At 47.3% G+C, this 27247-nt stretch overlaps 1 protein-coding gene across 1 annotated transcript in view; it reads left to right on the top strand.

Moving 5' to 3' along the window:
• Positions 1–27247, top strand: part of COL22A1 (collagen type XXII alpha 1 chain) — a 624908-nt gene that overhangs the window by 170176 nt on the left and 427485 nt on the right. The gene's annotated exons all lie outside the window — the stretch shown is intronic.

Raw genomic sequence — 27247 nt, 5'->3', positions numbered from 1 at the left:
TTTTGGTGAATGGGTAGGGGTACCTCTACCCATTCACATAGGGGGGTCAGGATCTGGGGCCCCCCTTGTTAAAGTGGGCTTCCAGTTTCCGATAAGTCCTCTGCCCCCAGACCCCGACAACCACAGCCCAGGGTTGTCAGGAAGAGGCCCCCCTACCACAAAGCACCCACCCTCCCATGTTGAGGGCATGTGGTCTGGTATGGTTCAGAAGGGGGGCCCTCGCTCATCCCCCCTCCTTTTCTGACCTGCCAGTCTGCATGCTCGGATAAAGGTCTGGTAGGGATTTGGGGGGGGCCCTAATCATGTTGGAGAAATAGTGCCTCATTGTTGGTGTCAGTGGAAGGAGCAGGGCAGCCATCAAAAATGTTGGGGCCCCTTACACAGCTTTAGGCATGGGCCCCTCCGGGCTTGACAACCAATATTCCCCAGGGCCCACCCACTGGCCATCCCACCGATTCCTTCAGTGCTTACAATTCTATTTTAACACTCTTACAACTTAATATATGAAAATTAATCCAATCCAGCAAAGATACAGCCCCAAATATTCAGCAAAGAGACATTCCAATCCAGCAAAGGAATGGCCTCAAATATTCAGAAAGCCTGACCCAACAAAGAGACATCCCTTCAGCTTCGGCTTACTCTGTGGCCGCCCTGCTATAGCAATTGCTAGTTACTACAACGACAACAACTCAATCTCGTTGGTTGGGGCCTGGCTGGGTGGCCAAGCTCCTCGGAATCCCTAGGCCCCCTTTTCATGTGTATTGGCTGCCCCCCCCCCCCCCCCTGATGCCAGCCCTGGGCAGGAGTGATGTCCCACTCTTGGTGTCAGTGAGAAGAATAGTGACCCATCATTGGTGTTAATGGGAAGAATAGTGCCCCATCATTGGTGTCAGTGGGAGGAGTTATGCCCACTCTTGGTGACAGTGGGAAGAATAATACTCTATTGTTGGTGTCGTGTTGGAAGACTAGTGCCCCATCATTGGTGTCAGTGGTAGGAGTTATGTCCCACTCTTGGTGACAGTGGGAAGAATAATACTCCATCCTTGGTGTCATGTTGGAGAATAGCGCGCCATCATTGGTGTCAGTGGTAGGAGTTATGCCCCACTCTTGGTGACAGTGGGAAGAATAATACTCTATTGTTGGTGTCGTGTTGGAAGACTAGTGCCCCATCATTGGTGTCAGTGGTAGGAGTTATGTCCCACTCTTGGTGACAGTGGGAAGAATAATACTCCATCCTTGGTGTCATGTTGGAGAATAGCGCGCCATCATTGGTGTCAGTGGTAGGAGTTATGCCCCACTCTTGGTGACAGTGGGAAGAATAATACTCCATTGTTGGTGTCATGTTGGAAGAATAGTGCCCAATCATTGGTGTCAGTGGTAGGAGTTATGCCCCACTCTTGGTGACAGTGGGAAGAATAATACTCCATTGTTGGTGTCATGTTGGAAGAATAGTGCCCAATCATTGGTGTCAGTGGTAGGAGTTATGCCCCACTCTTGGTGACAGTGGGAAGAATAATACTCCATTGTTGGTGTCATGTTGGAAGAATAGTGCCCAATCATTGGTGTCAGTGGTAGGAGTTATGCCCCACTCTTGGTGACAGTGGAAAGAATAATGCCCCAATGGTCAGATATGGGCTAGCAAAGGGTCGCATTTGGTTTGTGGGCCAATGTTTGGAGACCACTGACATAGAACATCAAAGGAGCTCTACAGAAGTTCAATAAGGACCCTGGATAACTTATTAATATTCCATTTGCATTTTTTTTTCTCTCACACAGCAACTCCACTTCCAACTAAAATGATTTCAGCATCTGCCCGGACCCAACAAACTATCAGGTCATTTCGGGTGTTGACTATAAGAGGAACCTATATGGCGCAAGGTTTCAGGCAGCCTAAGCTATTAACAGCTTTAGGGACTTGCTAGAGCCAGGCTGCTAAACTTTATTTTGGAAGGCACCACTGAGTCCCGGTTCTCGCTGCTGCCAGCAGTGTCCGGTTACGGTCAGCTCATTGGCGTGCGTTTTGTCTGCATTTATGAGTGAGGAATGCCAAGGATGCCTGCAGATTACTTTCAGCCTACAAAAAAAAAAAAAAAAAGGAAGTATTATAGGAAGAGGAGCTGAGAGTCCCTTCGATCCAGGATCCCTTTCATCTAGGAAATGTACAGTTCAAAAAATAACAACGCAGATTAAAATATTATACGTAAATAAATGGTGATTGTCTAAGGTTTCAGAGAGCTGGGCTATAACAAGGAGACCATTCATGCTCTATTACGGGAGTTGGAAAATGAAGGCCTGATGTGTAGATTAGAGAAAATCCACAAAGGAACTGGGGAAAGAAACAAAGGGATACCAAGAGAGTGTAGGAAAAATACAGTATATCATACAAAAATTCTAATATTTATTTAGAAAATATTAAAAATAACCCCTATAGAATACAATCTAAGGGGGTATAAAATGAACAAACATATTAAAAATATACGAGAAATTCATCAAGCATTATTCAATGATCCTGATTGCATACTTCCAGAAGACTGACGCGTTTCGGCCCTTGCGGTCTTCCTCAGGGGGACGGCGTTGATTAGCAGATCAGAAAGCTTTTTAAAGTACAAAGGTGCAGTGAGTATGCGTCAAAAAAGGAGAGACAAGCCTATGCAATAAATCCCACAAATTAGAGATTCTCATTGAATGCGCTTACATGATTAAGATTTACATAGAAAACATTTTGCATGTCAGCGTTTTACAAAGCCTCATGGGACGTGTAGTTCCGCAACAGCTGGAGGGCCATAGTTTGGAGATCCCTGGTGTAAAAGCAGGTGACCCAATACTTTTGACAATTTAGTGTATGTACGGTATGTATGAATGTGAGTTGGGGACCATAGATTGTATGGGGGAGAGAAAGAACACAGGTAAAAGTGTTGGCACTTTACATATGCCTTTAAGGCACAGGGCCACAAGCGCAATGAACTGCTGATCGGATATGCATTCCAAATAGCTGGATCAAACCTGCAAGGACTTCTTCATCATCATAGCAGGGACTCCCCCTTGCAGCCCCCCCTCCCCCCTAGGAATGCAATGAGTGAGCAAGATGTAGTTATGTAAGACTCCCCCTACAGCATTAGCAGCCTGTGCACAGCAAATAAAGATAATCACTTCCCGAAAATGGATCTAATGACCCTGTAAGGTGGATCAGAGGCAAGACCACCCCCATCAGAGGAAAGGGACACCCCTGGGTGCAGGTGGCATGCACCCTCCTCCCTTCACCCACCCGCTCCTTGGTGAAAGTGCTCCTGGCCCTGGTCACAGCTAGGCACCCACCCACAGCACTGTCCTTCTCTGCCCCCTGACTTCAGCCTCCACAGCACTGTCCTTCTCTGCCCCCTGACTTCAGCCTCCACAGCACTGTCCCTCTCTGCCCCCTGACTTCAGCCCCCATGGCACTGTCCCTCTCTGCCCCCTGACTTCAGCCCCCATGGCACTGTCCCTCTCTGCCCCCTGACTTCAGCCTCCACAGCACTGTCCTTCTCTGCCCCCTGACTTCAGCCTCCACAGCACTGTCCCTCTCTGCCCCCTGACTTCAGCCCCCATGGCACTGTCCCTCTCTGCCCCCTGACTTCAGCCTCCACAGCACTGTCCTTCTCTGCCCCCTGACTTTAGCCCCCACAGCACTGTCCCTCTCTGCCCCCTGACTTCAGCCCCCACAGCACTGTCCCTCTCTGCCCCCTGACTTCAGCCCCCACAGCACTGTCCCTCTCTTCCCCCTGACTTCAGCCCCCATGGCACTGTCCCTCTCTGCCCCCTGACTTCAGCCCCCACAGCACTGTCCCTCTCTGCCCCCTGACTTCAGCCCCCATGGCACTGTCCCTCTCTGCCCCCTGACTTCAGCCCCCACAGCACTGTCCCTCTCTGCCCCCTGACTTCAGCCCCCATGGCACTGTCCCTCTCTGCCCCCTGACTTCAGCCCCCACGGCACTGTCCCTCTCTGCCCCCTGACTTGACTTCAGCCCCCACGGCACTGTTCCTCTCTGCCCCCTGACTTCAGCCCCCACAGCACTGTCCCTCTCTGCCCCCTGACTTCAGCCCCCATCGCACTGTCCCTCTCTGCCCCCTGACTTCAGCCCCCACAGCACTGTCCCTCTCTGCCCCCTGACTTCAGCCCCCACAGCACTGTCCCTCTCTGCCCCCTAACTTCAGCCTCCACAGCACTGTCCTTCTCTGCCCCCTGACTTCAGCCCCCATGGCACTGTCCCTCTCTGCCCCCTGACTTCAGCCCCCACAGCACTGTCCCTCTCTGCCCCCTGACTTCAGCCCCCATGGCACTGTCCCTCTCTGCCCCCTGACTTCAGCCCCCATGGCACTGTCCCTCTCTGCCCCCTGACTTCAGCCCCCACAGCACTGTCCCTCTCTGCCCCCTGATTTCAGCCCCCATGGCACTGTCCCTCTCTGCCCCCTGACTTCAGCCCCCATGGCACTGTCCCTCTCTGCCCCCTGACTTCAGCCCCCACGGCACTGTCCCTCTCTGCCCCCTGACTTCAGCCCCCACGGCACTGTCCCTCTCTGCCCCCTGACTTCAGCCCCCATGGCACTGTCCCTCTCTGCCCCCTGACTTCAGCCCCCATGGCACTGTCCCTCTCTGCCCCCTGACTTCAGCCCCCACGGCACTCTCCCTCTCTGCCCCCTAACTTCAGCCTCCACAGCACTGTCCTTCTCTGCCCCCTGACTTCAGCCCCCATGGCACTGTCCCTCTCTGCCCCCTGACTTCAGCCCCCACAGCACTGTCCCTCTCTGCCCCCTAACTTCAGCCTCCACAGCACTGTCCTTCTCTGCCCCCTGACTTCAGCCCCCATGGCACTGTCCTTCTCTGCCCCCTGACTTCAGCCCCCACGGCACTGTCCCTCTCTGCCCCCTGACTTCAGCCCCCACGGCACTGTCCCTCTCTGCCCCCTGACTTCAGCCCCCACAGCACTGTCCCTCTCTGCCCCCTGATTTCAGCCCTCACAGCACTGTTACAGTGCATCCGGAAAATATTCACAGCGCTTCATTTTTTCCACATTTTGTTATGTTACAGCCTTATTCCAAAATTGATTAAATTCATTATTTTCTTCAAAATTCTACAAACAATCTACAAACAAATTTTTTTCCAACAAATAGAGCTTTCTTTTGGGGGTATTTGATCACCTCTGCGATTTAGATTTTTTGCGCTATAAACAAAAAAAAGCTACAATTCTGAAAAAAATATATTTTTCACTTTCTGCTATACAACAATCCCAATAAAAAAAACAAATGTTTTCATCATTTTAGGCCAATTTGTTTTCTGCTACATATTTGTGGTAAAAAAAACAATAAGAGTATATTGATTGATTTGTGCAAAAGTTATCGTATCTACAAACTAGGAGAAAGATTTATGTCATTTTTATTTATTTTTATTTTTGTACTAGTAATGGCAGCGATCTGAGATTTTTAGCGGAACTGAGACATTGCGGCGGACAGATCGGACCCCTAACTGACACTTTTGGGGGGACCAGTGACATTACTACTACATTACTACTAAAAATATGCACTGTTTAGGTCCTTTCACACGAGCGGTGCGCTCGGCGGACTCCACTTTACTCTGCGGGGGATCGATCCGCCAATCCCCGCTGAGCAGGCGGATGACAGCTCCGTCCTCTGTCGTACTTTGCAGAGACAGACCTGTCAGATCCCAGCTCTCCTCTATGGGAGATCGGATGATAAGGGACTGCCTGTCCATTTTCATCCGATCCTATCCATTCTGATCCTCCAGGCGGATTGGAAAATAGGGTTTCCATCTGTCTGGATTTCACGGACAGGATCGGAACGGATAGCAGCGGGTGTCAGCGAAGATGTCTCCACTAACATTCGCTACTCCATAGGGCTGCATGGAGTATCCGATCCAGTCTGCCTAAAAAAAAGCCTGTGTGAAAGGGGCCTTACTATAATAATGACACTGGCAGGGAAGGGGTTAACCCAGGGGCGATCAAATAGTTAAGTGTGAGCCTAGGGGGTGCTTTCTAGCTGTGTGGGGGATGGGCTTGTATAATCAATACACAGCCCATGTGTTCCTAAATAGGAGGAACACAGGAGCTCTGCACTGATTGCTAAGAGAACAACGGTCTGATGTGTTTACAAGAGCAGACCGCCATTCTTTCTTCACGGGGAGCGATCGCGGGTGCCCGGTGGCAATGACGGCCATCGCCCTGTGGATCGGCTTCCACGCTGGCTGGTGGGTGGCATGCGTGCGCCCCAAGGAACGCTCCCGCGAACCGCCGTACAGGGGTTAACCCAGGGGCGATCAAAGGGTTAGGTTTGAGCCTAGGGGGTGCTTTCTAACTGTGGGGGAGGTGGGCTTGTAAAATCAATACAGAGACCTGTGATCCTAAATAGGAGGAACACAGGAGCTCTGCATTGATTGCTGAGAGAACAACAGTCTGCTGTGTTTATTACAGCAGACCGGCATTCTCTCTTCAAGGGGAGCGATCATGGGTGCCTGGCGGCAACTGACCCCTGCGGCTCAGCTTCCTAGCTAGCGAGTGGGCACGCGCGTGCGCCCCCAGGATCACTCCCGCAGAGCGCCGTACAGGTACGGCCAGGGCCATCTTTAACACAGGGCAAAAGGGGCAGCTGCCCAGGGCCCAGTCATTGGTGTGGGGCCCAAAGAAGCTGCCCCTTGAGCCCACACTGTCCACAAATTGTTGATAAGTGGATTTGGGAGGGCCCAAGAAAACGTTTGCCCAGGGCCCAATAAATATTAAAGAAGGCCCTGGGTACGGCTATTCCCGGGAACCTGCCGACCAGCTGCCGCCTATATACAGTGGCAGGTCGGCAGGTTCCCTCGAATCGCCGTACCTGTATGGCGGTCCGCAGGAGTGAACCTGGGGGCGCGCATGCACCACCCCCTCACCAGCGGGGAAGCCAATCCACGGGGCCAACGCCTGTGATTGCCGCCATGAAGAAAGAGTGGTTTTGGTTTTGTTTTTTATCTCAACAAAAGTGGAGTTACGCTTTAAATTGTGATAGTAAGGGGGAGGGGTTAGAATCCTTGTAATTTTTTTGGTCCTATAAAGGAACACAGGTCTCTGTGTTGATTTCACAAGCCTATCCCCAATACAGTTAGAAAGCATCCCCAAGGCTCACATTTAACCCTTTGATCGCCCCCTGGTGTTTTATTTTTTCAGCTGTCTGGAACTTCTTTCCTAGAACGCCATGTTTGTCTTGCTGTTGGAAGGCCGTCTACATCCGATGAGGTTTCTTCACTTGTCTCTACAAGCGTTCATTTGAACTCACTGACAATGGAAAAAACAAAGGTGCGGGTGGTAACAAATGACTCCACAATGATGCCAGCTGCTCTTGCTCAACACCTTAAGTGTAGCAGAGACAATGAGAGCGCCTGTCATCGCGTTGCCAAACACCGGCAGCCAACAAGCGTGTCCCACTCAACTCAATAACTCCGACTTTCTCTTATCTTTTCATAAGCTGGAGATGAAAAGCCAAATCCTCCATAATCCTTTTCTCTTTTTGTTAGATTGTTCCAGGCAGCTGCGAGCCCCATACCAGCCGCCAAAGACAAGCACTTTAATGGTGCGATAACGCGGCTGCCTGAACGGCATCGTTGATTGGCTAATCTTTTTTCGTAAAGTGTTTCGACACTCCGGTCTGTTACCAGTCTAGACAGATTGATTGCGGTGAACTGATGTGGCTTTGACATAAAGGACGCCGAGCCCGACATCACTTAACGCCACGGATATTACACGCCACTTGACAAATAAAAGTGGAACTCCAGCCAAAACTGTTTTTTTCAGCTCCGGAAGGTTTTATCCCCTTAATGACCAGGCCATTTTTTGTGATTCAGCATTATTTTGCTTTAACTGACAATTGCGCGGTCGTGCGACACTGTACCCAAATACAATTGATGTCCTTTTTTCCCCACAAATAGAGCTTTCTTTTGGTGGTATTTGATCATCTCTGCGGTTTTTAGACTTTGCGCTATAAACAAAAAAATAGCGACAATTTTGAAAAAAACACCAATATTTTTTACTTAACCGTTTCCCGACCACCCGCCGCCTTTTTACTGCGGCAGGGTGGCTCTCCTGCGCAAACTGACATAGACCTACATTGGTCGCAGCTAGGGGGCGAGCGCTTGCCGCCGCCAGCGTGCTCCCGCCCCCACTCGTCAGCCAGGAAGCCGATGCACGGAGCAGGTGGCTCCAATTGCCACCTGACACCCACGATCGCTCCCCACTGAGAGAGAAGGATGGTCGGTTGTTGTAAACACAGCCAACAGTTCTTCTCCCTGGAATGATCACAGAGCTCCTGTGATCCTTCTATATAGGATCACAGGTCTCTATGGTCATTTCAGAAGCCATGCCACCCCACAGTTAGAATCACTCCCCTAGGCTCACATTTAACCCCTTGATCACCATTACTGTTAACCCCTTCCCTGCCAGTGGCATTATTACAGTAACAGTGCATATTTATAGCACTGATTACTGTAGTAATGACACTGGTCCCCCCAAAAGTGTCAAAAATGTCAGTTAGGGGTCTGATCTGTCCGCCGCAATGTCGCAGTCCCGCAAAAAATCCCAGATCGCCACCATTGCTAGTAAAAAAAAAAAAAGAAAACAATAAAAAAATGACATAAATCTTTCCCGTAGTTAGTAAACGCGATAACTTTTGCGCAAACCGATCAAAATACGCTTATTGCTATTTTTTTTTTACCAAAAATATGTAGCAGAAAACTAATTGGCCTAAAATGTTAAAAAAATTTAATTTTTAAAAAACATTTTTTGGGAATGTTATATAGCAGAATGTGAAAAATATTGTTTTTTTTTTTTTCAGAATTGTCGCACTTTTTTTGTTTATAGCGCAAAAAATAAAAATCGCACAGGTGATCAAATACCACCAAAAGAAAGCTCTGTTTGTGGGAAAAAAAGGACATCAATTTTATTTCAGTACAGCGTCGCATGACCACGCAATTGTCTGTTAAAGTAACGCAGTGCCGAATCGCAAAAAATGGCCTGGTCATTAAGGGGGAAAATCCTTACGGTCCAGAAGTGGTTAAAGTAGTATTAAAGGGTAACTTCACTTTTGTGGGGAAAAAAAATAGCAAATAAAGAAAAAACAATATAGCGTATACAATTGTGACACAAATCATATTGTGATTGAATGTTATTAAAAATGACCTTTCCTTTTTACTCTGCAGCTGTTGCAATTTTCTGAAAATGCAATGCAATATGGCCGCCTGGAGCTGTTCTGTACACAGAATGTATACTGACCACACCCCCAGAAACATCATTTCCTGCTTGTGTGATTGGCTCACCAATTTTCCCAGAAGTCTGCACTAAGATACAAGTCAGATTTCTGGCATCCCCTGCAACAAAAATGTCATTTTTGGTGAGATACTCCCAATAGTAACACGTCTAAAGGGATGCAGGCCCAGCAGATTTCCTCATTAGATCCCTGCAGCTGACACAGCTGATAGATACTTATGAAACCACTCCCATTAGACCCACTCAGCACAGAAGAACAAACAATGATTTCTTCAGAATAATGAAAGGTAGGAATCTGCAACAAAGTTTGTTACAATCCTTGCAATGCACAGAGATCACCCAGAGGGGAATGTTTTTTTCTCAACAAAAGTGGAGTTACGCTTTAAACGTGGATAGTAGGGGGAGGGGTTAGAATTCTTATAGTTTTTTTTATTGCTAAAACACACTTTTGCGGTTAGGTCAGCACAGGAGTTATCGCATAACGAATTAAGTTGGCAAGTGTAGCACTGTCCCCATAGGGCTTGCTGTGTGATGAATTTTTAGACCTCCCTCTGGTTACCCGGGGACAGTTGCTGGGGGTTTTTCACATATCCCTCCTTACTCCTGTTTGCTCCTTACTCAATAAGCAGTCCGGGGTATTTGTTTTTTTTATTTTATTTATTGTGGAACTTGGATGGGAGAAGGGAATAGTGGGATACTCCAACTGGAACTATTTACAGTAGATAAGGACAACTCTTACTTGGCCTCACCGGCTTATTTGTGGAAGCAGTCACACTGCTTTTACCTTACCGCCACTTGTATGGAAGAATTAAGTCTTCTTGTTCTCTCTAGCAGCAGACTTGATGCGACTACTTTATCTCCAGGACACTCTCTAGCATCCTCTTGACTGACACCCATCCACTGACTTTTCTAGCTGAAGGGATGGCCCTAACAGGACAGACCCCATGACACAGATCTGTACTCACTGTAGGCAGAATCAGATCCTTCCTGGTGTCTTCTTCCAGTCAGCTCTACAGGACATCTGGGTTCAGCTTCTCTCTGACTTTCAGGCCCTCAGGTCGATCGCCCAAGGCCGCATGGCAGCTTCTACAGAGGAGGGGCAGCCACCCCTCCCTTTGGGACCCCACTCTAGCTGAAGACCCTGAGCACATGTGCCCTTGGCATTTATACAGTCACCCAGCACGCATTGAGGCACTTTCCTTTGCCAATGGCCAGGGCTGTAACAATGCCTGTGCCCTCACTTGTCAGTTTTCCTCCCACTGTCCAATATGCCTCCCTCCCTGACCAGTGTGAAACATTCAGATAGGCTGAGCTGCACCTGAGCACCATGAGCAGACCCTACCAATGGATCCAGCTCTTTGGTAGGCAGAGAGCACTCTAAATTTACCTGGCAACCTTCCTGGTAAGCAGAAACACCCAAAAGCTATACTCTCTTCTAGCACCTACCTAGGAGGGTGCTACACAAGTTTTAATACACTTGAATGCAGACATGGGAGTAAGTCACACATGTGCAAGTCACAAGCAAGTCTCAAGTCTTAACCTTCAAGTCTCAAGCAAGTCCCAAGTTACTGTGGCGAAAAGCAAGCAAGTCAAGTCGAGTCCCTGCTAGAAGTCAAGCAAGTCAAGTCAATTTATTTTGGTCAAGTCACAAATCAAGTCATAATACGGATCTACCCCAATTTTCACCTTTAAATCAGTTAAAAGTCAGTGGTTAGGAAAGGTTTTGTTTTATTTTCAACATTAACAAAACGGGTTAGTGCTTTTTTCTTGGCATATTAACCACTTAAGCCCCGGAAGATTTTACCCCCATTCCGACCAGGGGGTATTTTGCCATTCGGCACTGCGTGACTTTAACGGACAATTGCGCGGTCGTGCGACGCTGTACCTAAACGAATTTGGCGTCCTTTTTTTCCCACAAACAGAGCTTTCTTTTGGTGGTATTTGATCACCTGTGCGATTTTTTGATCACACGCTATAAACAAAAAAAGAGCGTCAATTTTGCAAAAATAACAATATTTTTCACATTTTTTTATATGAATTTCCCCCCAAAAAAAATGTAAAAATCTAAATTTTTTAACATTTTCGGCCAATTTGTTTTATGCTACCTATGTCTGGTAAAAAAAATCGCAAAAAGCGTATTTTACATAGTTACATAGTAGGTGAGGTTGAATAAAGACAATAGTCCATCCAGTTCAACCTGTGTAGGTGTGTGTGACTGTAATCATCTAACATAGCCCTTTATCTCCTGATCCTTGAGATGTAAGTCTAAGAGTCTTTTGAAAGTATTTTGATTGGTTTGCGCAAAAGTTATCGCGTTTACTAACAAAGGGAAAGATTTTTGTCATTTTTGTTGTTTTTTTTTTTAACGCGTAATGGCGGCGATCTGCGATTTTTTTTGCGGTACTGCGACATTGCGGCGGACAGATCGGACCCTTGACTGACATTTTTGACACTTTTGGGGTTACCAGTGACATTTCTACAGTAATCAGTGCTATATATATGCACTGTTACTGTAAAAATACACTGGTAGTGAAGGGGTTAACTTTATTTGGGAGGGAGGGGCTGTGTGTATCCCTAGGGGCGTGCTTTCTACTGTGATTGGCTGTGGCTTCAGCTGTAAGGACACTGATCAACGGATCTACATAGTAGATCCATGTGATCAGTGTCTTTGCAGCGAGGAAAATGACAGGCAGCTTGTTTACACAAGCTGCCTGACATTCTCCCTCTCCCCCGCCGATCGCCGAGTGGCCGGCGGACATCGGGTCCGCTGGTCACACGCGCGGGGGGGTCCGTGACCACGCGGGAGCGGGAGCGCGCCTCCGGGGGCGCGCGCTCGCTCCCTAGACCCTCACAAGCAAGCAACGTAGCCCTACGTTAGTTTGCCTGTGAGGGGCTGACCGCCGACGTAGATAGTCGTGCGGCGGTCGGCAAGTGGTTAAAGAAACACTTTGAATGCTCAAACAGCTCAAAATCCTTCGTCCGGTCATGTTTTAACACCACAGTGAGTAAAAACATGTTAAGTATTTCCATTGTTAAACAGCCAGTGTCCTAAAAATCAGAACACACTGGAGGTGTTTTAAGTGACTGTGGTGTCAGAAACATAACAGGCACATTCATTTTGCTTTAACATATCTTGAGAAAATGCTAATATTTTAATAACTTAAAAAAGTAAAGTCATTTCGAGTCATATGTCTCAAGTCAAAGTCAAGTCTCAAGTCATGAATATCAAGTCAAGTCGAGTCTTTTATTAATTTTAGTCAAGCAAGTCTCAAGTCCTCAAACTGGTGACTTAAGTCTGACTTAAGTCAAGTCATGTGACTCAAGTCCCCCACCTCTGCTTGAATGTACTAAGTAGAGCCTTTCTCAACCTTTTTAACAGAGGAGCCCTCAAAATAACTTTCCCGTCTCAGGCATCCCCTGCTAAAAATGACTATATCTACAGATTATAGAACATTAGTGTGATGGCCAGTGGGAAGAATGCTGCCACTAGAGGCATAGGCATGTGCAGGAGGTGTGCCGTATGTGCCTGGCAGACTTGTATAAAGTACTCGAAATTTCTACTTGAGTAAAAGTACAAGTGCTCGATCAAAAAATTACTTGAGTAGAAGTGGAAGTGCTCGCAGAAAAAGTTACTTAAGTAGAAGTACTAAAGTATTCAACATTTTTTTTACTTAAGTATTGCAAGTAGTTTTTTCAAAAAATTTGCTACTTAAGTACTAAAAGTAAAAAGTACCAGTAGTTTTGAAAAAAAATTTCAACTCAAGTACTGAAAGTAGAAGTACAAGTACTGTGTTATGTAGTTATTAAAGAAAGAAGTCAAAAGTATGAACATCATATTGTTTTTTATTATTTCAAATGATTTATTCAAATGATTAACCTGTTTGTTAGTAGTTTCTTGATGCACTTTAAGCGCTGTAGCACCATTTATTTGTTTGTTTCATATTTTCTTTTTATTGGAAAGATTTGGTATAGCAGCTTTTATTATACACAGCCTTTATTTTCGTATGCGCTGATTTACAAATGACATTATACACATTTTTTTGAGCTTTATGCAACCTGCCATCTACTGTTCTGGCAGTGGTAATTTTTTTAAAAGTAACGAGTAACTATGCAGCACAAAAAAAAAATACTTGAGTAGAAGTATCGAAATCATCGAAAAAATGTAGTGAAGTAAAAGTAGAAGTAGGAGAAAAAAATTCTACTCTAGGAAAGTACAGATACCGCATTTCGGTACTTAAGTACAGTACTTAAGTAGTTCTACTTCGTTACTATACATCTCTGGTGCCTGGGCACACCCTAACTACCCTGTGCGCATTGGTGTAGACCAGACTAGTGACGACTATCTCCCTTGATCCCCCGTGTGGGCAGTGGGGGACCTGAAGGAAAGGCAGTTGTGCTGTGGGCTGTCTTCTACCTCCATCCCCGCTGGCACCACTGTGCTTGCACTTTCTTCTACATATCCCGACGCTGCACAGAGAGACAGAGTGCAACAGCAAGCGGCAATGTGTCTGTGTGAGCCCGCTTACCTCCACCCTCCTGCAGGCACCACTCAGCAGCAGGAGGAGAACACAGAACTGCAGCAAGGTATGCTGGAAGGTATAGTTCATTGATAGGACCGAGAGCCAGCGCTGACAGTGCATGGATGGGAGAGGAGAGAGAGAACTGGTTCTGCTCCTCCTCCTTCCTCTCCTCCTGGGCCTGCCTGAAGTTTGAAGCCCAGCAGTCAGAAGAGAAAATGTGCAGCCTGCCAATCCATCCATCTACTGCGAGTGAAATCTCCTCCCTCCCTTCTCTCTCCTGCCTCCTAGTGAGTACTCTGATGTAACTGGGACTCTAATGTAAGGGGGGCTCTGCAGACTTTCTCTTTCTTTCTTAGCCGTCGATTCCCTTTTTCCTAAAAGCGTTCTGAGGGGCTGATTAGCCGCTGGATCGCTTTTAGAAGCAGTGGGAGGCTTACACTTCTCACTGGGAAGGCCAGGATCCGATCTGGCGCTTCGCGTGGCTGGCCATAGAGGTAAAGAGAGACCAGATTGTCCCTCTTCACCTCTATGATCTAGGAGGCCTGACGTGACCCCATTTCCAGTTTAGGGTAGATGTAAACACTGCCTTTTTTTTGGGGGGGGGGGGGGGGAAGCATAAGATCAATGTTTTTTTTTTTTTTTTTATGTAATGCTTTCAAGGGTAGAGGAGAGATCTGGGGTCTTATACAGTAGACAGATGTCTCCATAAAGAGGACATGTCATGCTTTATTGTACAAGGGATATTTATGTTTCTTGTGATAACAATAAAGTGATTTAAAAAAAAATAAATAAAATTAAGGGACAGTGTAAAAATCTAAAAAAAAAAAAAAAAAATTTGAAAAAAAAAATTTAAAGCGACCCGTGCTCGTGCTCCGAGGTGAATGCATATATAGGTCACACATGCATATGTAAATGGTGTTAGTACCACACATGTGGGGTATTGCCACAAACATTATAGTGAGAGAAATTATTCTAGATATCCTTTGTAACTCTAAACTGGTAACCTGTAAAAAAAAATGTAAGCGTGGTCTATGGACATTTTTAAGTATCGTAGTTTGTCGCCATTCCACGAGCGTGCGCAATTTTAAAGAGTGGCATGTTAGGTATCTAGTTACTCAGCACAGCATCATCTTTTATATTTTAACAAAAAAATTAGGTTTTTGCATTAAATTCATTAAAGTGTATTTGCATTTGAAAAAACGCTGCACAAATACCATGTGACGTAAAAAATGTGCAACGGCTGCCATTTTATTCTCTAGGGTCACTGCTAAAATATATACAGTATATAATGTTTGGGGGTTCTTAGTAATTTTTTAGCACAAAATACAGATTTTTACTTCAAAACAAAAGTATCAGAAAAAAACCTGGTCTTTAAGTGGCTAGACCTCTACAACACAACAACATTCTGTTGCCGTGAGAAAGGCGATCTTAAATGACTCATTCATCCATTGCCGTGGTCCAGGTTGTCCTCGACCTGGTGGCTCAGGAATCTTGCTCTAGGAAGTCTTTTCTACCCATGTTTTAGAGAATCCCCAAAACTAGCAACAGCTTGTGTCTGAGGCAGTGCCATCTTAAGAGCATTATAGGCCCTCGGGCAATGCAGTGCACTGGGGCCCCGCCTACACAATCGCTCAGGAGAAAAAAATGCAAATTATCGATAAGGCGATATTTATTGGTAGATGTACGTCAGTCCCGCGCAGGAAGCTAGGGGGCAATCGTGCGCTGCCGGCGGCACGCTCCTGCCCCCACTTGGCAGCGGGGGAAGCCGATGCACGGGTAAGGCGGCTCCGATTAGGGTGGAGAGCACAGGGGGGACAGGGAAAACCAGGGGAGTGGAGGGCACGGAGGGAAGGGGGGGAATTGGAAATCACTGAGGGGGGAGCCAGGGAGCACAGGGGGGTGGAGAGCACAGGGGGCTGGAGAGCCAGAGATCATAGTGGGGAAGCTGAAGAACACCGGGGGCTAAACAGCACCGGGGGGGGGGGGCTAAAGAGCACGGGGGGGCTAAAGAGCGCTGGGGGGGACAAGAGCACTGGGGGGGGACAAGAGCACTGGGGGGGACAAGAGCACTGAGGGGGGTGTTGGGAGCACAGGGGGGTGTAAGGAGCACTGAGGGGGGGTGTTAGGAGCACAGGGGGGGTGTTAGGAGCACAGGGGGGTGTTAGGAGCACAGGGGGGGGTGTTAGGGGGATGTTAGGAGCACAGGGGGGGTGTTAGGAGCACTGGGGGGAGTTAGAAGCACTGGGGGGGTGTTAGGAGCACAGGGGGGGTGATAGGAGCACAGGGGGGTGTTAGGAGCACTGGGGGGGTGTTAGGAGCACTGGGGGGGGGGGTGTGTTAGGAGCACTGGGGGGTGTTAGGAGCACTGGGGGTGATAGGAGCACAGGGGGGTGATAGGAGCACAGGGGGGGTGATAGGAGCACAGGGGGGGTGTTAGGAGCACAGGAGGGGGGTGATAGGAGCGCAGGGGGGGTTGTTAGGAGCACTGGGGGGGTGTTAGGAGCACAGGGGGGGGGCTGGAAAGCACTAGGGGGCCAGCAAGTTGTATGGGAGGGGGATGGGACGGCTGCGTGTGGATGGGTTGGTCCTTCCGTGTTCCTCCTGCTGCTGGGTGATTGCAGGAGGGAGAGAAGAATCAGCCGTTCGGTGGCAGCGGGAGGAGTGCGGAGGGATGGATTCCTCTGTATGCAGCTGTTCCATCCCCTCTCCTATTCAGTCACACACAAGGCTGCTCACCTTCTTCCCGCCGGCCGCCCCCCCCCCCCCCGGTAGAGAGAGAGAATAAAAAAAAAAAAAAGCAGCAGTCTCATTACCTTCCCCCAGGGCCGCACACAGAGCTTCAATGGAGGAGGTGAGTGGAGCCATTCTAGGCACGGAGGAGGACGAGGAGGATCCTCCCCCGCTGTGCATGCCGGGTCCTCTCCCCCAGACGTCACTGGTTTCTAGATGCCAATCGGCTGGCCATCCTAGCAACCAGTGTAGCGCAAAGCCCTAAGCTACGGCAGCTGGCGTCCGCGGAGGAGCAGGCTAGTCTGGGGGGGTAGACCATCAGGTAAATTAAACTGGGGGGGGACAGATGGGGGTAAATTGCCATCCTGCGTGGGGCCCCTTGGCAAGTGGGGCCCCCGGGCAACCGCCGGGCGTGCCCATTCGGAAAGACGGCCCTGGTCTGAGGAAGAGTTCTGGGCACCCTGTCAGGATTCAGGTCATCGTTGGAGTCTAATCTCTTGATTAACGTCCTGGAACTTTGGGTGATTTGTTTGTCTCTACAGCATTGGGCCATCCTACTGGAGGGTCATCTGATCTGGATTCAGTCAGACAATGCCATAGATCCTCAGGGAGGGACCAGACGTCTCGCAGTGGCAAGAAAGGAATATTGTATCCTGCCTGTGAAAAAACCTTACTTTCCAGCCTTGCCAGCCATATACAAACCAGATTCCAAAAAAGTTGGGACACTGTACAAATTGTGAATAAAAACAGAATGCAATGATGTGGAAGTTTCAAATTTCAATATTTTATTCAGAATACAACATACATGACATATCAAATGTTTAAACTGAGAAAATGTATCATTTTAAGGGAAAAATAAACTGATTTTAAATTTCATGGCATCAACACATCTCAAAAAAGTTGGGACAAGGCCATGTTTACCACTGTGTGGCATCCCCTCTTCTTTTTATAACAATCTGCAAACATCTGGGGGCTGAGGAGACAAGTTGTTCAAGTTTAGGAATAGGAATGTTGTCCCATTCTTGTCTAATACAGGCTTCTAGTTGCTCAACTGTCTTAGGTCTTCTTTGTCGCATCTTCCTCTTTATGATGCGCCAAATGTTTTCTATGGGTGAAAGATCTGGACTGCAGGCTGGCCATTTCAGCACCCGGATCCTTCTTCTACGCAGCCATGATGTTGTAATTGATGCAGTATGTGGTCTGGCATTGTCATGTTGGAAAATGCAAGGTCTTCCCTGAAAGAGACGACGTCTGGATGGGAGCATATGTTGTTCTAGAGCTTAGATATACCTTTCAGCATTGATGGTGCCTTTCCAGATGTGTAAGCTGCCCATGCCACACGCACTCATGCAACCCCATACCATCAGAGATCCCGGCTTCTGAACTGAGCGCTGATAACAACTTGGGTTGTCCTTGTCCTCTTTAGTCCGGATGACATGGCGTCCCAGTTTTCCAAAAAGAACTTCAAATTTTGATTCGTCTGACCACAGAACAGTTTTCCACTTTGCCACAGACCACTTTAAATGAGCCTTGGCCCAGAGAAAACGCCTGCGCTTCTGGATCATGTTTAGATATGGCTTCTTTTTTGGCCTATAGAGTTTTAGCCGGCAACGGCGAATGGCACGGTGGATTGTGTTCACCGACAATGTTTTCTGGAAGTATTCCTGAGCCCATGTTGTGATTTCCATTACAGTAGCATTCCTGTATGTGATGCAGTGTCGTCTAAGGGCCTGAAAATCACCAACATCCAGTATGGTTTTCCAGCCTTGACATTACGCACAGAGATTGTTCCAGAGTCTCTAAATCTTTGGATGATATTATGCACTGTAGATGATGATAACTTCAAACTCTTTGTAATTTTACTCTGAGAAACTCCTTTCTGATATTGCTCCACTATTTTCCGCTGCGGCATTGGGGGAGTTGGTGATCCTCTGCCCATCTTGACTTCTGAGAGACACTGCCACTCTGAGAGGCTCTTTTTATACCCAATCATGTTGCCAATTGACCTAATAAGTTGCAAATCGGTCCTCCAGCTGTTCCTTATATGTACATTTAACTTTTCCGGCCTCTTATTGCTACCTGTCCCAACTTTTTTGGAATGTGTAGCTCTCATGAGATCCAAAATGAGCCAATATTTGGCATGACATTTCAAAATGTCTCACTTTCAACATTTGATATGTTATCTATATTATATTGTGAATAAAATATAAGATTATGAGATTTGTAAATCAGTCCATTCCTTTTTTACTCACAATTTGTGCAGTGTCCCAACTTTTTTGGAATCGGGTTTGTACATTCAAAAACATGGACGATCGAGAGCAGTATATAATGGTAAAAATATATATGTCTATGGAACCTCTGGGTTAGATGGGCGGAATGCTCATTCTAAAACCACCTAGGCAGGTGTCCCTGTAGCAGACTCCAGCAGGCAGGTTCTGGATCCAGAGGAAGTGGTCCCTACACCAGAAAGTGTTTCAAAACCTGTGATGCAACTGGGGGATGGCAGAGGTGGACCTACTGGCCTTCAGGTTCAACAATAAACTGGCCAAGTTTTTCTGCAGGTTCAGGCTTCCTCTAGCAGACCCAGCGGATGCTCTGGTGGCACCATGGGACCAGTATGGCCTGATATAGTATGCCTTTCTTCCCCTGAAACATTTTCCCCATCTGATTCAGAGGATTAGGATCAAGGGTCCATTGATCCTCATTGCTCCAGATTGGCATATTCAAATGTGGCATGCTGACCTAGTAAGGCTTCTGGAAGATGGGCTCTACCGGATCATCTGTCTGAAGCACTGATTTGCCATCCTGCTTCATGGTGTTGAACTGTAACTTTACTAATGACAGTGGGGTTGTGCCTGCAAGGCAACACTCATTTTTTTTTTTAAATCAGGGGTCCTTAAGCTCAAAGGCCCAATTCACTTCAGAGGGCTGGATTGTGGCCAGTGGGAGTATAAAATGCCCTGGCATCAGTGTTCTGTGGGACTAAAATGGCCTGATTAATGGGAGGAAGAATAATTCCCCATCATTGGTGTCAGTGGGAAGAATCGTCTCCCATTATTGTTGTAAATGGGAGGAATTGTGTCCCATCATTGGTGTCATTGGAAGCAATAGTGCTCCATATTTGGTGTCAGTGGGAGGAATAGTACTCCATCATTGATGTCAGTGGTAAGTATAGTGTCCCATCATTGGTGTCAGTAAAAGGAATAGTGCCCCAATTTGGCATCAGCGGGAGAAATAATGCCCCATCATTGGTGTCAGTGGGAGGTATAGTGTCCCATCATTGGTGTCAGTGAGAGGAATAGTACCCCATCCTTGGTGTCAGTGGAAGGAATACTATCCCATCCTTGGTGTCAGTAGGAGGAATAGTGCCCCATCATTGGTGTCAGTGGGAGGAATAGTGCCCCATCATTGGTGTCAGTGGGAGGAATAGTGCCCCATCATTGGTGTCAGTGGGAGGAATAGTGCTCCATCATTGGTATCAGTGGGAGGAATAGTGCCCCATCATTGGTATCAGTGGGAGGAATAGTGCCCCATCATTGGTATCAGTGGGAGGAATACTACCCCATCATTGGTATCAGTGGGAGGAATAGTGCCCCATCATTGGTATCAGTGGGAGGAATAGTGCCCCATCATTGGTGTCAGTGGGAGGAATAGTGCCCCATCATTGGTATCAGTGGGAGGAATAGTGCCCCATCATTGGTGTCAGTGGGAGGAATAGTGCCCCATCATTGGTGTCAGTGGGAGGAATAGTGCTCCATTATCGGTGTCAGTGGGAGGAATAGTGCCCCATCATTGGTGTCAGTGGTAGGAATAGTGCCCCATCATTGGTATCAGTGGGAGGAATAGTGCTCCATCATTGGTATCAGTGGGAGGAATATTGCCCCATCATTGGTGTCAGTGGGAGGAATAGTGCCCCATCATTGGTATCAGTGGGAGGAATAGTGCCCCATCATTGGTGTCAGTGGGAGGAATAGTGCCCCATCATTGGTGTCAGTGGGAGGAAGAGTGCCCCATCATTGGTGTCAGTGGGAGGAATAGTGCCCCATCATTGGTGTCAGTGGGAGGAATAGTGCCGCATTATCGGTGTCAGTGAAAGCAATAGTGCTCCACCATTGGTGTCAGTGGGAGAAATAATGGCCCAAGAACCGATAAAGACAAGAAACAGGCCACATCCAATTTGCATAGTTTTGGAAACCACGGCTTTAGGTAAACACATTATAAACATCTTTTTTCAACCAACCATTTTATTTGTGGTCTATAAACAATGCAAGGACACATCTTTAAAGGAAACCTTTCATGGGAGAAGTACATAGAATAGCATTGCTGACCTCTCCTTCTGAAAATGTTAGTCTCCTGGCTGTTCTGTTGATCCCGTGGGCTCAATACTTTCTCAGTCACTGGTCCACTCTTATTATACTGACACAGACTGCTGCTGCTGACCTTTATATTTGACATGCCGTCCTCCTGGATGTCATACTGATCCTCAGGACTCTGAGATTTCTGGGTCATTGACCTGGATAAAGTATATAGATAAGGATTTGTAACTTCTTTTAGACTTCTTGTGCTTTAGACGTGTTTCGTGTCATTGGCACAGACAGTCTCTAAGCCAGAGGCAGCCAGGCAATGAGCATTTTGCTCTCATTACAGGTGTAGATTAGCAGACTCCGGTATGTGGATGCTGATCAGATGCTCTTTAGAGATTTTTCTTGCGGCTCTTGCAGAGTCCATCAGACATTTCTTTAACCACTTTGCCTGGGAGGGGCTGACCGCCGCTGTATATAGTCGGGCGGCGGTCAGCCCCTCCCAGGCAAAGTGACGTACCGATACGTCACTAGCCTGGGAGCGAATAGGGGGCGAGCGCCCGCCGCCGGAGGCACGCTCCCGCCCCCGCTTGTACCCGAAGAAGCCGGCACGTGTGACCATTGTGACGTGTGGTCATTCGCGGTCGTCGGGTAGAGAGGGAGAAAGGCAGGCGGCTAGTGTAAACAAAGCCGCCTGTCATTCTCCCCTGTGTAAAAGCACAGATCACTCGGTCCTGCTATGTAGGACCGTTGATCTGTACTTTTACACACAAAGCCACATCCAATGACAGTTAGAATCACGCCCCTAGGGACACACTTAACCCCTCCCTCTCCAATAAAGTTAACCCCTTCCCTGCCAGTGTCATTTTTACAGTAACAGTGCATATGTATAGCACTGATTACTGTAGTAATGTCACTGGTAACCCCAAAAGTGTCAAAAATGTCAGTCAAGGGTCCGATCTGTCCGCCGCAATGTCGCAGTACTGCAAAAAAAATCGCAGATCGCCGCCATTACTCATTAAAAAAAAACAATAAAAATGACAAAAATCTTTCCCTTAGTTAGTATACGCAATAACCTTTGCGCAAACCAATCAAAATACGCTTTTTGCGATTTTTTTTTTTTTTTACCAAACATAGGTAGCAGAAAACAAATTGGTCTAAAATGTTAAAAAAATTTTGATTTTTACATTTTTTTTTGGGGGGGGGGGGGGAATTTCATATAAAAAAAATGTGAAAAATATTGTTATTTTTGCAAAATTGACGCTCTTTTTTTGTTTATAGCGCAAAAAGTAAAAATCGCACAGGTGATCAAATACCACCAAAAGAAAGCTCTGTTTGTGGGAAAAAAAGGACGTCAAATTTGTTTAGGTACAGCGTCGCACGACCGCGCAATTGTCCGTTAAATTCATGCAGTGCCGAATCGCAAAATAGGCCCTGGTCAGGAAGGGGGTAAAATCTTCCGGGGCTTAAGTGGTTAATAGAGAACCTTTAGTAATTGGTGGTGGAGATATCTCCGGATCCCGGGATGTGGAGTCTCCAGTTGGTGAGGTTCTATGGAATACAGTTATGAATGGCAGGCAATGTGCAGCTCCTTGCTGAGCACCTCATTTACTATTCTCCGGGCCAGACTCTGATGTGGAGTACAAAGTGTCAGAGGTGATCCAGGCTGTGGGTGTGCAGCAGTTCAGGAATGCACATCTGATGGAAATGAATGGGAGCCCTCTGGATCAGGGGTCTTGTCTGCAGCCAGCCTATCCCCTCCTTCCTAATTACCCGGCTATAAATTATACAGATCCCTGGGGCTGCTGCTCAGACCTGAGTAATGTGAGCCGCCTGGAATGAGCCCGCCACTGAGCCCAGGGGAAGCTGTGTAATACCAGCCCTGGGGATGGGGGGCGCTGTGTACTGTACTTACTAATATAGAAATGGATGGATGGATGGAAGAAGGAAGGAAGGAGGGTGGTAGGGTTGGATTAGCGGATGGATGAATAATAGGAGAAAATAAAAAGACTTATAGATAGATAGGTTATTAGCAAGTCTCAAAGATAGGTAGAGTAGATAGACAGATAGACAGATTAGATACATATAGATACATTATCTGAGGATAGATAGATAGATAGATAGATAGATAGATAGATAGATAGATAGATAGATAGATAGATAGATAGATAGATAGATAGATAGATAGATAGCTCACGATTCGATGCGATTACGATTATTAGGGTCGCGATTCGATACGATTTGATTCCGCGATGCATCACGATTACTATTAGGACCCTTTTCTAAAGGGGATCTATGGTGACCCTGCTCTGAAGGCGGATTTATGGGGACCCTGCTCTAAAGGAGATCTATGGGGAGCCTGGGCCTGTCCTAAAGGGGATCCAGGGGAACTGAGCTCTAAAGGGGGATCTATGGGGACCCTGCTCTAAAGGGGGATCTATGGAATAGATCCCCTTTAGTGCATGGTCGCCATAGATCCCCCTTTAGAGCAGGCCAGCATCCCCAGAGATCCCCCTTTAGTAGAGCAGGTCCCCCCATAGATCCCCCTTTAGTAGAGCAGGTCCCCCCATAGATCCCCCTTTAGTAGAGCAGGTCCCCTCATAGATCCCCCTTTAGTAGAGAAGGTCCCCTCATAGATCCCCCTTTAGAGCAGGCCACATCAGGTTAGAAGAGTTACCTGATGCTAGTTGTTGTACCGTAGGCCCTGGTAAGGAGGAATGCTGGGCTCTGTAGTCCCCCTAGTTGTAGTATAACAGGCTCTGGTAAGGAGGAATGCTGGGCTCTGTAGTGCCCCTAGTTGTAGTACAGTAGGCCCTGGTAAGGAGGAATGCTGGGCTCTGTAGTCCCCCTAGTTGTAGTATAACAGGCTCTGGTAAGGAGGAATGCTGGGCTCTGTAGTCCCCCTAGTTGTAGTATAACAGGCTCTGGTAAGGAGGAATGCTGGGCTCTGTAGTCTCCCTAGTTGTAGTATAACAGGCTCTGGTAAGGAGGCATGCTGGGCTCTGTACAGAGCTACAGAGCCCAGCATTCCTCCTTAACAGGGCCTACTGTACTACAACTAGGGAGACTACAGAGCCCAGCATTCCTCCTTACCAGGGCCTACTGTACTACAACTAGAGAGACTACAGAGCCCAGCATTCCTCCTTACCAGGGCCTACTGTACTACAACTAGGGGCACTACAGAGCCCAGCATTCTTCCTTACCAGGGCCTACTGTACTACAACTAGGGGGACTACAGAGCCCAGCATTCCTCCTTACCAGGGCCTACTGTACTACAACTAGGGGGACTACAGAGCCCAGCATTCCTCCTTACCAGGGCCTACTGTACTACAACTAGGGGGACTACAGAGCCCAGCATTCCTCCTTACCAGGGCCTGTTATACAACAACTAGGGGGACTACAGAGTCTGTATGTAGTATAACAGGCCCTGGTAAGGAGGAATGCTGGGCCCTGTAGTGCCCCGACTTACCAGGAAGCAGAGCTGCAGCCAGTTGTGGATGAAGTAGCGGTAGGTGTATGGAGTAGAGCTCGGACAGGTCCTGGGTGATGAGCCTCATGTTGGGAATTTGGAGCTCGGACTAGTGCAGTGCACGGTGCAGGCGGAAAGCAGGGCCTCCTCGCTCCCCTGCGGTCAACTGAGGTTGTCTGCCGAGAACCGCACCGCTACCAGAAGTGTACCGAGCTGGGAAGGCCACGACTTCGGGTGGCCGGGCTGTCAGAGCGGGCGGTCGGGCAGCAGCATGCTAAGTGGGCGTGCCGTGTGTATCCCGGGGCCAGAGAGAGCACTGATAGCTCCGCTCTCCTCCTCTCCTCTCCTGCGCCGCGAGGAGGAGCTCCGTGTCCCACAAGCCCGGCCAGCTCCGCCATGTCACTTCTGTCCCCGCCCCCGGAAGTGACGTCATTAGGTAATCGATTATTCAACCACCCCGAATCGATGCAAAATCGCGAAGGGTCGCTTCGCGATGCATCGATTCGGCGATTATATTCAGCAGCCCTACTATATTACTAAAGTATTGGGACGCCTGCCTTTACACACACATGAACTATAATGACATCCCAGTCTTATGCTGGCCATACACTAGCTGAAAAATCTTTCGAAGATCTGTCATTTGGAACTTTCATTCGTTTTTCGGCCAGTTAATGGGCACAAATAGGAAATCAGCTTTAACTTTTCAGAGGAGGAAAATCAAGGGAACATGTTGGAAAATTCTACGAATGAACGATAAATTGAAAGGTTAATGTGTTTCTTACCCAAACTGTTTGCACCGGGCATGTGTGACAAGCTGAACGAAAAACGGATTCATTTATGTCCATTGAACAATTTATTGATCAAAATTCAGTCATTACATGATGGCAAATCATTTGCTCTCACGGTCCAGTGTTCAATATTCGAAAACAAGTTTGAACGATATTTCATATAGTGTATGGCCAGTCTAATGCCTTGTACACACGCAACGATTATTGGGCGACCGATCGACCGACTTTTGTCCAGAGTGTTGTTTTGTTGGTTGGAATGTGCCTAGACTGCACACAAATTTTCTTGGCCAACAAAAACCAACTTCAGAAGTGATGTCATGTTCTGGTTTACTTTCTTTGTGTTTTTTCTTCTCTGAGCATGCCCAGTCTTGCTCATCAGATTTTTGTCTGCCGAAATCTGTACTGACTGATGGAAAATCGGCCGTTGTGTTGTTGGCCAACAAAAATTTTATAGCCTGCACACCAGATTTTTTTCGGCCGAAAAGTCGGAGTCGGTTGTCGGAAGCATCATACGAACAAGCCGAAAAGCGGCCGATCGGGCGCTGGCCGAAAATTCCCGGCCAATAATCGATGCGTGTGTATGGGGCATTAGTCTGTAGGGTTCAATATTGAGTTGGCCCACCCTTTGCAGCTGTAACAGCTTCAACGCTCCTGGGAAGGCTGTCCACAAGGTTTAGGAGTGTGTCTATGGGAATATTTGACCATTCTTTCAGAAGAACATTTGTGAGGTCAGGCACTGATGTGGATGAGAAGGCCTGGCCTGCAGTCTCCACTCGAATTCATCCCAAAAATGTGACCCGCCTCTTTCATTCATTGGATTTAAGCTCCTTCAATCATGAAGGCTTAATATCACATGTGGTTTGTCTCATCCATATAAACCGATACATTCTGCTGGAGGGTTTGTGCTCCACCCCAAACTCGCTCATCCATGGCTTTATGGACCTTGCTTTGTGCACTGGTCCAAATCATTTGTTGGAGGGGGATGTTGGAGGGGGGATTATGGTGTGGGGTTGGTTTTCAGGGGTTGGGCTTGGCCCCTTAGCTCCAGTGAAGGGAACTCTTAAGGCGTCCGCATACCAAGACATTCTGGACAAATTTCATGCTCCCAACTTTGTGGGAAGAGTTTGGGGATGGCCCCTTCCTGTTCCAACATGACTGCGCACCAGTGCACAAAGCAAGGTCCATAAAGGCATGGATGAGCGAGATTGGGGTGGAGCACAAACCCTCCAGCAGAATATATCAGTTTATATGGATAGATACAAAGTAAAGTACCCCCAAAGGATTATGGTACTTTATATGCCACTGAGACACTGAAAAAAGTGCAAAAATATATATATAAAATCAAAATTTTATTACATGAACAAAAAATAATTTCACAAACATAAGTATGACCAGCACAGAGCTAGACATACAAGAACTTTAAAAACCTGCAAGTGAAGACAGACCAGTCCGTGTGAGATCAGACAACCTCAGGGGCTGTCTGATCTTACACGGACAGGACTCAGGATATTGTCCATGTCCTGAAATTATTACTCCTATATACTCTACTTACCTCTAGCCATGAGCAACATTTATCCACAAAAGTGACTACTTAGACACCATACTGTCTTATTTGCCTATGTGGATCGTCTGGCCGACTGACCGTCTGACCAGCCGCGGATCATTGTGGCGCCCACTCCTCTTGCTAACTGCCAGCAATTTCTATATTACTATTCTTCCTCTCAGCGAACGATGTCTTCTATGAGATCAGACATCCTTTTTTCGGTTGATACCGATTTTAATTGACAGCCCAGTGATCCTTACAAAGAGGACTCCTTTGGGTTAGGTACCCATACTTGATGACTCTGACTCTGACATCTGATATATTCCTTATAATATGAAACATACTGGTACTCTGAATATTTCTTTATTCTCTTCAAAAACTGAAATGTAATTTATATTCCTACATAGGTTAACATTGTGTATTGAACTCTGGTTGACCCCTGAAGAAGGGTTTCCATAACCCGAAACGCGTAGGGTCGTGTCCTGTTCTTTCTACCAATGATACCCAAGAGTCTTCTGTATGGAAACTGGTCTGTCTTCACTTGCAGGTTTTTAAAGTTCTTGTATGTCTAGCTCTGTGCTGGTCATACTTATGTTTGTGAAATAATTTTTTGTT

The sequence above is a fragment of the Pelophylax lessonae genome (assembly GCF_965119305.1).
Source record: "Pelophylax lessonae genome assembly, chromosome: 5".
Lineage (NCBI taxonomy): Eukaryota > Metazoa > Chordata > Amphibia > Anura > Ranidae > Pelophylax > Pelophylax lessonae.
This window is presented reverse-complemented; position numbering and strand designations above follow the sequence as displayed.